The sequence below is a fragment of the Parasteatoda tepidariorum genome, chromosome 7 (assembly GCF_043381705.1).
Source record: "Parasteatoda tepidariorum isolate YZ-2023 chromosome 7, CAS_Ptep_4.0, whole genome shotgun sequence".
Taxonomy (NCBI): domain Eukaryota; kingdom Metazoa; phylum Arthropoda; class Arachnida; order Araneae; family Theridiidae; genus Parasteatoda; species Parasteatoda tepidariorum.
The window spans coordinates 53987345-54000389 of NC_092210.1; the positions used below are offsets into that span (position 1 = coordinate 53987345).

Sequence of the window (13045 nt, forward strand, 5' to 3'; positions counted from 1 at the left end):
TGTAAAATGATTCGCGCTTTTATACGCTACGAACTGACAGTATGCCGAAATGCATTGTGTTTGTATGATTTGTGAAAACGTTAAACAAAACAATTTAAAATGTGCTTTTGCATAATACGTAACGAAAATCGACTTGTATCGTTGTATACTTTAGTCTCGATTGAATATTTTTTGTTTGATTTGGTTGCAAACATCTCACTTAAGCTATTGAGTTATTGGCGGCGTCCAGCGATTGATCCTTTAAAGATGTTAGATACTGTTTATGATAAAGATGATACAGTACTAGCGAATAAACTATTTAGATGAGGAACCAGGTCGTAGTAAACGTCAAGTCATAATCGCAATCAATAATAATAATAATTCATTTTTATAAATAAACATAGCAAAAGAATAAATTATTAATACATTTTCTTATATTATCTATATAATAGCAACGTTGTAATAATTTAAGTAACTTAAAAATTCATAACTAATGCATTATGCAATGGGCACATAAGTAACATACATTAATATTGATGAGTAAAATACAACTCATTAAATATAATCGAAATCTTCGTGTTCTGTTTGAATTTCAAACGATAAAATAAGCGAAGTCGAATGAAAAAAAAACATTAAAAAAATGAAAGTAGTAGTATTTGCTTGAACAAGCAACATTTGCTAATCGATCGAAGGGGAAAAAAAAAAGAAACAATTCACGACAGATGGCGCAGCGTCACTTCACTCATCTGTGAATTAAAAAGAGAAGTAGAATAAATCGTTACCCGGGAAAGTAGATTGTCAACATAATATCTTCTCCTGAAAACATGCTTTTAGCGTATCGGTTCTGCATTCAAGATTTACTCATGTATCTTACAATCTACACCAAATGATTTTGTTCTTTTTATCCTGGTAAGTACCTTGAAAACTTAAGTAAATTTTTATGGCGTCGGGAACAGTGGCAACCTGTTGACTTAAATGTCACATAAAAACAATTTGTGTAAACTGAATTAAAAAAAACTGTTTTTTATCATCATATTTTTTTGAACTAGAATTATTTTTCATCTCGATACTTTCTGAATTTATAAATTTTAATAATGTCGAATCATTACTAATTTCAAACAAGCAATCAATTGAAGTTTATTTCCAAATTCTTTATATATTCTTTTATTTCTTCCTAACATATGGAAGATGTATAAGATTTTCAATAGAATTATACGCTTAAACTTATAAAAAATATATTTTCCTCTTATGTCAAATTGCAGGAAGCTTGATTTGGAAGCCGAATTCTATTTTCATATTTTATTTAATTTAAAAACTGTTGGAGTAAAATAATTTGTTTCTCATAAATGGTCTTGATTATTAAAATAATGTTTAGAAAGACGAAAATAGCTCTTGACTAAACGTTTAACTAATTGAGGATTTCAAAATAAATTTTAACTATTCTTTTTCCAAAAAAAAAAAAAAAAAAAAAAAAAAAAAAAAAAAAAAAAANAAATTAGACAAAGCAACAAGTTTTTAAGAAATCAATTTTTACAGTAAAAGCGTATAAATTTGAAAAAAATATCGGAAGCTATTTGCCATATTTATTATCGAAACCATACAGTGTAATGACTTCTGAACATTTGCTTATAAAATTAGTAATTCATTTAAAATAAGTTATAAACCTAATAAGAGATTTTCTCCTTTTTTACGTACGCGCATTTTTACGAACTATTATCATTATTAATTTAACTAAAAGCTTTGACATTTAAAACAACTTGTGTCATTATAATATAACAAAAACATTAAACATTTACGTAACATTCTTATTGGCTGAACATTTTACATAACTAGACTGCATTTAAAAATAGGCATATTTACGTTATAAATATAACTTAATAAATTGAACATATAAACTTTAAAAATCAACTCGTTTTATAAGTTAATTTATGTTTTGATTTTGATAAACTATTTCTTTAGATATTGACATTTTTTTTAAATAGAACGTTGTAATTAAAAATATGTTACATAATTTTATTCATTCACTGTAAAAAAGGGTTCCTCACTATTGAGCAAAAATGTGTCAAAATATTCTAAGATAATAGTCAAATTTGAAAACTCCATGTATTTAAAATTAAAACAACAATTATACATTTTTGAGTAAAATGTAAGTAGAGGAAGATATGTGAAAGTAGAGAGACTTACGTTGGCTAACAGCAGGACTCGAACCCAGAATCTACGGGTTCGTAATTGAATGAGGGGAAAGAAGTTCGATATAGTGGCTGCTACAATGACACATCATGTCATGCGTTCCATTCGCTTCAAAGTTTTTAAGATATAGCGAAATAAGCAAAAAGTGAAATTAAAATTACGGATCTTCTGACTAAGCTATTGGGACGATATTTTCCAAATTGCAATCCTTTGTACCATTGACATTGGAATTTAATATGTCATGATGTGTTATTGCTGCGGCCACTATATAAAGCTTCCTAACTCTCCTTTAACCGTTGTCTACAGCTATGGTTCTTAGAGCATCTTACATCGACTTGTCCTGCTGACAGCCTCACTCACTACACAGACATTTCTCTCAAAAATGAGTATATGCTGCTTAATTTTGAATATATGAGATTTTCAAATTCGACTATTTTTTGTTTCGGAACTAATTTGACACATTTATTCGCAATATTGCGAGATCCTTTTTTACAGTGAGTAAGTTTTCTTAGTGATTTTTTCAATCGAAATGCTTTTTTAAGTATATATTGGATTAATACTCAATAATAATCAAATTTAAAATATTTGCTTTTCGATAAATATATATTTTTTATACAAAATCCACCTGTCTCATTATAGTATTGTAATATAGTATATTAGATACTTTCAACTTACAGAAAATTCAGAATTCATATTTAACTAAAATATCATATTTATTTAGAATTTTATATTATTATTTCAAATTTAATTGAAATATTATATTTATTTATAATGTACTTTTATTTCATAAAATTTATCGTTAAATGCATATTAACTTCAAATATATTGTTAAAATTATAATAACAAAAATAAAAAAAATTATTTTCTGCACGAATACATTTTGCATTTCTAAATACTTTATAAATAATTTTTTTTTATATCATTTCACTTTGAGTACCAGAGATAATTATTTTACAAGGAATTAAAATTAATTATTGTACTAATTAATATTGCGTGATATATTTGAATTCCTTGCATTGTATTAGTTTTGCTTTTTAAAAATGCATCTTTTTTCAGAATTACTATGTGCCTTATCTTTTTACTATTAATATTTTTAAAATACATTTGAATTAATTAATTTAACAATCGTTCATTCCTTTAATTATTCTAACAAGTAGAATCTTTATTACAGTTTATTCTATGATACATGTATGCCGAAATGCATTGTGTTTGTATGATTTGTGAAAACGTTAAACAAAACAATTTAAAATGTGCTTTTGCATAATACGTAACGAAAATCGACTTGTATCGTTGTATACTTTAGTCTCGATTGAATATTTTTTGTTTGATTTGGTTGCAAACATCTCACTTAAGCTATTGAGTTATTGGCGGCGTCCAGCGATTGATCCTTTAAAGATGTTAGATACTGTTTATGATAAAGATGATACAGTACTAGCGAATAAACTATTTAGATGAGGAACCAGGTCGTAGTAAACGTCAAGTCATAATCGCAATCAATAATAATAATAATTCATTTTTATAAATAAACATAGCAAAAGAATAAATTATTAATACATTTTCTTATATTATCTATATAATAGCAACGTTGTAATAATTTAAGTAACTTAAAAATTCATAACTAATGCATTATGCAATGGGCACATAAGTAACATACATTAATATTGATGAGTAAAATACAACTCATTAAATATAATCGAAATCTTCGTGTTCTGTTTGAATTTCAAACGATAAAATAAGCGAAGTCGAATGAAAAAAAAACATTAAAAAAATGAAAGTAGTAGTATTTGCTTGAACAAGCAACATTTGCTAATCGATCGAAGGGGAAAAAAAAAAGAAACAATTCACGACAGATGGCGCAGCGTCACTTCACTCATCTGTGAATTAAAAAGAGAAGTAGAATAAATCGTTACCCGGGAAAGTAGATTGTCAACATAATATCTTCTCCTGAAAACATGCTTTTAGCGTATCGGTTCTGCATTCAAGATTTACTCATGTATCTTACAATCTACACCAAATGATTTTGTTCTTTTTATCCTGGTANAGAAATTTTCCCGCCATTTTTTTAAAAAATATTTTTTTTCCTCATAAGATTTTAGGATTTTTCTTTCTTTTTTGAAGGATGTTTACCTTACCATCACTTTGGAAATAATCATTAGTGTATTACTTCATCGTTTTTTCCTCTTTTTAAGATTATTATCATAATTTTTTTTTTTTTTAGTTGGGTTTAACAATAAAAAAAACGGCTTTTCGTAGTGATTCAGAAAACCGGAAAAATCAGTTATCCGGAATAGCGATGGTCCCGATCGTTCCGGATAATCGGTTCCCTACTGTATGTACTTTCAATTATAACTTAATGCTGAAATAAATGCATTTTTTTATTATTTTATCTTATCAATTTATTAAAAATTAATTATCATTATTTATCAAAATATCATAACAAAGAAACGTTCATGATCGATGGTGTTTTGGCAGATCTGCTTATAATAAGTTAGTTTGTTAAATTAATGGTTTTAAAATTTTTAAATAAAAGCAAAAAAATATTTATTCCAAGTTTTATAATTAAACACTTATCAGTTTTTAAGATATCTTTTGTGACCTAAATACTTTAATTTTGAGGTATTTACTTTTAAAATTTTACATTTTATTTAATTTCCAACATCTCAACAGAGGATTTAAGTTTCCTAACTTGAAACATAGTTTGAAAACTTATTAACATATAGTTTGAATGCTTATTATTAAAATTTTTTAAATAAGTAAAAATATTTTACAAATGTTATTATTTTCATTTGATTTTAAACATTAAAGCTAAAATTAACAGAGGATATTTATGCAGTTATTAACTTAGAATTAAAAGTATTTTAAAATTTAGTTTCAAATATCTATCCTTTATTTCTTTTATTTGTAATATTTGCCATTAAATTAATTATAAAAAAATTATCACCATAAACATTTCACGATTTCACACATTTTCTTTTAAATTTTCAAACCTGAACCCAATTGTTTTTTGCCTGCGCAATCAAAAACAAATTTATCTTCCTTTTAATATGAAATAAGGCATGATTTATGACCGGAAAAAAATTAAATATTTAAGAATAAGGCAGAATTTAAATAGAAGGTCATTATCAAAAGTATAGGATAAATAATTGCTTTCGAATTTCCGTGCGACAAATCATTTCAGTAGTTTTACTTATTGACTTTTTGTTGGGAAGAAGCACAACAAAAACAGATTTTGGTGTTTATATTTTTATTTTATCTACTTGTGCTCTGTAAGGAATCAATATTTCAAGCTGTTTTAAAGTAGTAAAACAGCTTATATTGCCTGAAACTGAAATTTATTAAATAATTTAAATTAATTAACTGAAATTTATTAAATAATTTAAATTAATTAACTGAAACGATGTCTTATATGGTAAATCTCTAAACTGCATTCAAGAATATGTAAAATATTTTAATATATCTCACCCGTTTTAATATTGAAAATAGATCATAAATTTTTAAAATTTGATGAAAACTTATTTTCGGACATATAAAGATTCCTCCATAATATGTTCACATCGAAATTTGCAAAAAATTCTATTTTCCCTATTTTCTGTCCTGTTTATAAAATTCTTTGTGACCCCTTTTCCAAGTATGATCGCTTTAAAAAAAAACAAATAAATTTTTTTTAAAAAAATTGCTTTAGATTTTGGAGTTAAAGCTAATTTTTATTTAAATGATGTGAATAATCCCAAGAAACTGAAGCTGTGAGATACACTTGTCAATAGAAAATTTCATTAGTTTCAAAAATTAAGGTTAAAGAAGACCAAATGTTTTGAGTGCTCAAAACAAGGCACTCATTATTAAGATTTGCTAACACGTGAATAATGATAACAGATTTGAAAAGCGAAACACAAAGTTGTCAACGAAAAGTTGGAAAATAAAATTAAGTTGAAAAACAAAACAAGAAAAATTGGTTGCTTGAAAAAATGTCTGCAAAAAGTTGAATTAAATTCACCTCTTTCCTCCACTGCAGTTTTTCTTTGTTTTGTTTTTAACCTGTATTTTCTTTTTAATTTTTTCTTAGAAAATTTGCCCTTCTTTTTACAAATTTGTTTTAGTTTTATCAAACACGTGTTGGTCAGTTTTGAAAGTGGGCGTCTAGTTTGGAGGGCTCGAAACATATGGACCTTTTACACCTTATTCTTTGAAGCTAATGAAATCTTTGACCAACAAATACAGGGTTATTCATAATTCCCTCCGCCAATAAACGCCATTTTTCTTTACTACAAATGGCTTCAGTGGTACGTGTTACTGCCATCTACCGGCAACTGCTTAAATTAAAACTTGAATACTTTCGGAATAATTTCATATGTCCTTTTTTGCCATATTCTTCTTCGTTTTTTTACTATAACGCTTCGAAACCCCGGAGGGAATTATGAATAACCCTGTATTTTATTATTTCTCACCATATTCAAGCAATTGCTCTAAGATATTAACAAAATAGTTATTAATATTGCAGACTGTAAAGAGTGCGATTAAGTCTACATATATTTCGTTATAAGTTTTTCATATAAACAATGCGTTTGACTGTCCGATTCCAGTGGACCTGTTCAGCCAAAATGAGATGCCCAGTAGCATTGCAAAGGGAGAGTATATAAGGTTAAGACTTTTTTGAATTAGAAATTCAAATGTTTGCATTTAAAAATTAAAAGATTAAATTTAAAAATTGAAGAAAAATTTGATTGTTTTTTAATTATAAATTTCAAAATTCCGTCGTAACTCTTCATTTTACAATCACTTTTTAAAACAACAATTCATTTCCAAACTAAGAACTCTAAGGAGAAACTGTTCGACATTTATCACTTAACATGAAACTTCTAAGTTTATTCGTTATTGCTTAGAAAAAACCGGGAAAATGCACACTTTTAGCAAAATTTCTACAATTCTTTTAGAGTAAATTTACATTTTTAAAAATTTATATCTCCCCAACGAAAGTGACAAAAGCTTTTATATATATTATTTCATAGCAAAAACGCTAACTGTATAAAAATATTCAGTTTGATATGACTTGTAAGACAAAAAAGTTTATATTTTTCAAATCATTCCAATATCAAAATCAGAACAAAATGTTGTAGCAATTCAAATCTGAGTAACTTTTAAGGAAGATAATTTGAGAAAAAAAAGAGAAAGAAAAGAAATAAATTTCAAATTGTGTTTATTTGCATAATTTGAACACGTGATGATAAATTTTTTTTCTGAAATCATCATCTGTTATGTATGCCATTAGGTAAAAACAAATGACATTTCTTTTTGTTTAGAAGCCGGAGTCCAGAAATCGCTCTATTTGTCAAAGCCCAATTTTGTCCCATTGATCTCCTGGAAATAAAAAAAGAGACTTAAGTGCATTATACTTGGCTGATTTCTAAGAATAACCGGTAGGAAGGATTACTTATTGTCTTTCTTAAGCCTCTTACAAAAATGACGAGTTCTGCTTTTGATTTTGAATGAAACATTAACTTCATAATTGCTAGGCTCCCTGCCNATTTAGCCGCTTTCAATTTATTTCTTAATTTAGTTTTCACTCAAAATCATCTTTTATTATTTCTTATGTATTCATAAAATAATTTTTAACTAAAAAAATTTTCCACAATTTTATCAGTTTTTTAAAAAAAATATTTATATGCATGTTTTGTTGCGGAAAGAGCAGCTGAAACGACCTACCAAATTAAAAAGGTTCTCTAAGTGTACGTGTTTATGAGAAGACAAAAGGAATTCTATACTTCATTTACTTTTAAACGATGGAAATCTTATAATTTAAAAATATTAACTTTTGGGAAAAAGATATTAGATAGATTAATCTCAACTAAATTCTCAATAAAATTCTTTCTTGACTTAAGAAAAAAGTTTCAAACGGAATGTCATGCTGATTTTAATTTTTTTTAAAAGGTGTTTGAAAATTGTAAAATGTTAAATTAATATTATACCTTTTAAGCATGCTTAGTTATTTTATTGTTGTAAATAAACTGCTGACCTGCGTAGTGGATTTATGGCATTTAACAATCAGTTCCATAGGCTCATGGATATAAAAAGGTATTAGAAGAAAAAAACTCATCTTATATATACTTTGAAGGAATACTAGTTTTTTATTCAAATTTTGCGCGTCACATTATTATCTAATATTTCTATTTTTTATTCGTGAAAAATGATACATTGCGCAATAAATTCTCCGAAATTCCAGTGGACCTGTGTGAAATTCCAGTGTCTGATTCCAGTGGATCTGTTTAGCCAAAATGAGATGCCCAGTAGCATTGTACAATACAAAGGGAGAGTATATAAGGATAAGACTTTTCTGAATCAGAAATTTAAATACTTGCATTTAAAAATTAAAAGATTAAATAAAAAAATTATAATAAAAATTCGATTGTTTTTGAATTATACATTTCTAAATTTCGTCGTAACTCTGCATTTTACAATCACTTTTTAAAATAACAATTCATTTCCAAAATAAGAACTCTAACGAGAAATTGTTTGAAATTTATCATTGAACATGAAACTTCTAAGCTTGTTCGTTATCACTTAGAAAAAACCGGGAAAATTCGCACATTTGGCAAATTTTCTACAATTCCTTTAGAGTAAATTTACATTTTTAAAAATTTATATCTCCCCAACAAAAAAAAAACGAAAGCTTTTATATATATTATTTCATGGCAAAAACATTAACTGTATAAAAATATTCAGTTTGATATGACTTGTAAGACAAAGAAGTTTATATTTCTCAAATCATTCCAATATCAAAATCAGAACAAAATGTTTCAGCAATTCAAATCTGGGTAACTTTTAAGGATGATAATTTGAAGAAAAAAAAGAGAAAGAAAAGAAATAAATTTCAAATTGTGTTTATTTGCATAATTTGAACACGTGATGATAATTTTTTTTTCTGAAATCATCATCTGTTATGTATGCCATTAGGTAAAAACAAATGACATTTCTTTTTGTTTAGAAGCCGGAGTCCAGAAATCGCTCTATTTGTCAAAGCCCAATTTTGTCCCATTGATCTCCTGGAAATAAAAAAAGAGACTTAAGTGCATTATACTTGGCTGATTTCTAAGAATAACCGGTAGGAAGGATTACTTATTGTCTTTCTTAAGCCTCTTACAAAAATGACGAGTTCTGCTTTTGATTTTGAATGAAACATTGACTTCATAATTGCTGGGCTCCCTGCCTATTTCTTTTTTTTCACCATAAAAATTGTCAGATCGTGCTTCCTTGGTCTTAATCCTTTAGTCCACTTTAAGGTTTAAAATTATGAAGAAAAAAAATTATTAAAATTTTGTTTGGCTAGCTCGTACAAGATGTAGTGCGCAAAAAAAAAAGAAAAAAAAAACATTTTAATAACTATTCATTTTAATGATTTTTCACGTTTTAGGACTCAATCTTCGAGAGGGTGACTTCAAATATGCTAATTAATTAGTGCAACTTATTATTGATACAAAATAATATTAATTTATTAATTACTAATTAATCAGTATGGATTAATTACTAATTGATCAGTCCAGTAGTAATCAGTACGGATAGCCTATATTTAATGTAACTATAGAGAAATATGGTCCAAATAGTTTGATCAGGAAAGCGGTCAAAAGTTTAAAGCCTTAATGTTTTTTTACGTATTTCGCTATTCGAGAACTTTTTAAGCGAATTGAAAAATTTTTGCACACAATTATAAGGCATCTTTATCCAAGGATAACTTTTATTAAATATTTATTATTTTATTTAATAATATACAAAAAAATTTGAATCATAAGGCATTCAAATGAATATAATTTTGAAAAAAACAAGAAAAATTACAAAATTATAAAAATTTGAGCAAAAAATACAGAATTTGAGAGAAATCAGTCAAATAGTTCCTGAATTTTAAATCGAATAATAAAAGTGTCGTATTTTTAAAATTTGAATTTTTAAGTACTATTTGAAGTAATTCGTTTAAATTTTGAATTTTGCCATGCGAAATTGCATTCTTCAAAATGTTGTGAAACTTTTTATGCCTTACAATTCAAATTTTTTCGACTATTATTAAATAAAATAATAAATATTTACTAAAAGCTAATTTTCGCATTTAATTATCGTTAAAAAAAATTTCAATCCGCTTAAAAAGTTCTCGAGATAAAGCAAAATAATGAAAATGTAAAATTAACATTAAGGGGTCCAATCTTTGGACCGCTTCCATGACCAAACTATTTACACCATATTTCCTAGATTGCGGCTCCCCTATACAGGGTGTCTATAAAAGAACTCCGGGATTTTGAGGCGAAATATTTTAATGAAATAAAAAACATACATACATGTTTTATACATGACTGAAATGCTTACATTTTCAAGTTTTTTTAACACTTAGTAAAATTCTATATGAGCCCCGTTAGTGGCACGGCAGACGTCTAAACGGTATTCTACCTCTTCCCATGTCCTGGCGAGCATGTCTGGGGTGACGGTTGCCACACAATTGACTATTCGTTCCCTGAGATGTTGAACATCACGAATTTTCTCTGCACTTTGTACTGTAACTAAAGATTTCGTTTCTATGAGCCAAATAACACATTGAGCCTTTTGTTGCGGAGTCGCCATCATTTCAAATTTCGCGATGTCATTTCAAGGTCAACGCCCTGCAGCGTCTCCAACAGTTGATACAAACATTCCCAATTGGTATGAGTAAAACTTTTTGAGCTACTCTTTTCAGAGAAATCGACTTAATTTTGCTATCTTTTATAGTTAGCGAGATATGAATTTTTAAAACCCCGGAGTTCTTTTATAGACACCCTGTATAATGAAGGTCAAAAATCCGAATCCATCGAAGAAAATGTGTGTATATTCAGAATAAGTACGTTGTTGTGTCTGAATTCGTAACTCAAAATATCGGCCTGCACTAATTAATTAGCATATTTAAGGTCACCCTCTTGAACCATTAAAATGAAGTCTTAGAACTTTATGATCCGATCAGTAAGTCAACAGTTATTCAGTGTTGTCTGTTTCTTTTTCCTTTTACCCCCTATACCAATAATGAGTCTCATACTATATTAAATAAAATGTTTATAAATGAATGGTTTTTACACCTATAAAAAGGGTTAAGATTTGGATATCGTACTCAATTGTAGCTTTTGACAGTAACAACGATGACACTGATCCATAAGTTTTGTTACATAAAATAGTAACCCTTTCATACATTTTAAATATCCGTTAACATTATATAACTCTAAATACTAGACAATTACATGTACGTATCAAATTAGTAATAAATTTATCTTAATAATTGAAATTGATTTTTTTTTAAAAAATATTCAATGTAAACTTAATGTTAAAGTCAATCCATAAGATTCATTAAAATATCATTTAAAAGATTTTTATAAAGTGATTTCTCATTATCTTTATAATAAAGGCTTTTTCTATGTCTTGCACTAAAATATTATATATTTTAGAATATATTCTACATTTTTTTTCTTATTATATAACTAAAAATACTTTTTTGCGGTGTGATGATTTATCAGTATTAAAAGAACTTTGAAATTTTTCAAGAATTATTTCATTACTTTTAAATAAAACTTTTCTCATTAAATCGCTCTTTTTGTTTTAAGCAACATCTACTGAAACGAAAATGTCAAAAATAACGATAAAAAATATTTTATTCTTTTATACTAAAAAGGTTTTTAAAATGTATTCTCTTTCTATCACGCTCAGATGCATTATAAGTCACATATAACAAATATTAATGAAATTTCGAATGAGTAGCTCATTAATCTGTAAAGTAATTAAGTAATTTTTAAAATTTATTGGCCTTATACCACTATCATACAGTCGTTCAATGAAGTCTTGATTGATATTTTCATTTTCTCTTTTATAAAAAATACACAAGAATAATGTAATCTAATATTTTAAAAAAGTTTAAAATGTATTTTAAAAAGAGTGTTATACGAGGAAAGTACTAATTTCTAAATAATGGCTGTCTATCTCTCATTAATTAAAAAATGTCAATTCATCACATATATTCTTTTCACACTCATAATTTAAAGAACAGGGGAGAGTGGGATCAATTGTAACAGAGCAAAAATTTCGAGTGTCGGGTTCTAGATTTTGTTCCTAGGTAGCGCACAAGGTGTATTTAATAAATCTACATATACACCCCTGATTCCAACCATTTTTATGTACTTTTGAAAGAGTTACATCACAAAAGATATTTTCACGCTACGTAAGTACTTTTTTTGGTGTTAGAATATTATATTGAAACAAAGTAATTTTGTTTAAACAAATAAAAATTATTAACCGAATATGTAAGTGGACACCTTAATTAACATTTAAAAAAAAAGATTAGTTTTGTCAATTAACTAGCATTGTTTTTAACAAATGAAGCTGAAATGGCGTCTTCGGGACGATTGTAACAATAAGTAAAGGGACGATTGTAACAGCTGAAAATAAATAATCTTATGTTTACAAACCATTACTTAACTCTTTAAGAACCACCAATAGTTTCCTATGACATTTATATTATGTTGCATGTGCATTATTTCATTTGTCATCTTTCACAGCATAAATTAAAATTTTTAACCCCTTAAAGTTAAAGTTTAACTCTTTAGGTCTCTGCTCATTTTTACTCCTAAAATATCATTACTATTTTGATCAATAAAAAAATATATCACAAGTATGATAATATGTATAATTAACTATGTTTTAGTTAGGATGTTTATGTGTTACAATTGACCCNAAATATCTTTTGTGATGTAACTCTTTCAAAAGTACATAAAAATGGTTGCCAGCAGGGGTTTACATGTAGATTTATTAAATACACCTTGTGCGCCTTCTAAGAACCAAATCTAGAACCCGACACTCGAAATTTTTGCTCTGTTACAATCGT

The 13045-nt window shown here is 27.0% G+C and overlaps 1 protein-coding gene across 4 annotated transcripts in view; it reads left to right on the top strand.

The window, feature by feature from the left end:
- Window positions 1-13045, top strand: part of LOC107451639 (serine/threonine-protein kinase NIM1) — a 73170-nt gene that overhangs the window by 24024 nt on the left and 36101 nt on the right. The window contains exon 1 of one of the 4 annotated variants that reach the window (XM_043045738.2): window positions 4018-4206. The exons of 1 other annotated variant lie outside the window; for it this stretch is intronic. The gene's annotated coding sequence lies outside the window, so the exon portion shown is untranslated. Of the gene's footprint in view, window positions 1-4017; window positions 4207-9134; window positions 9266-13045 lie in introns of those variants that run through there. 2 more of the 4 variants (XM_043045743.2, XM_043045749.2) reach the window with 2 other exon arrangements.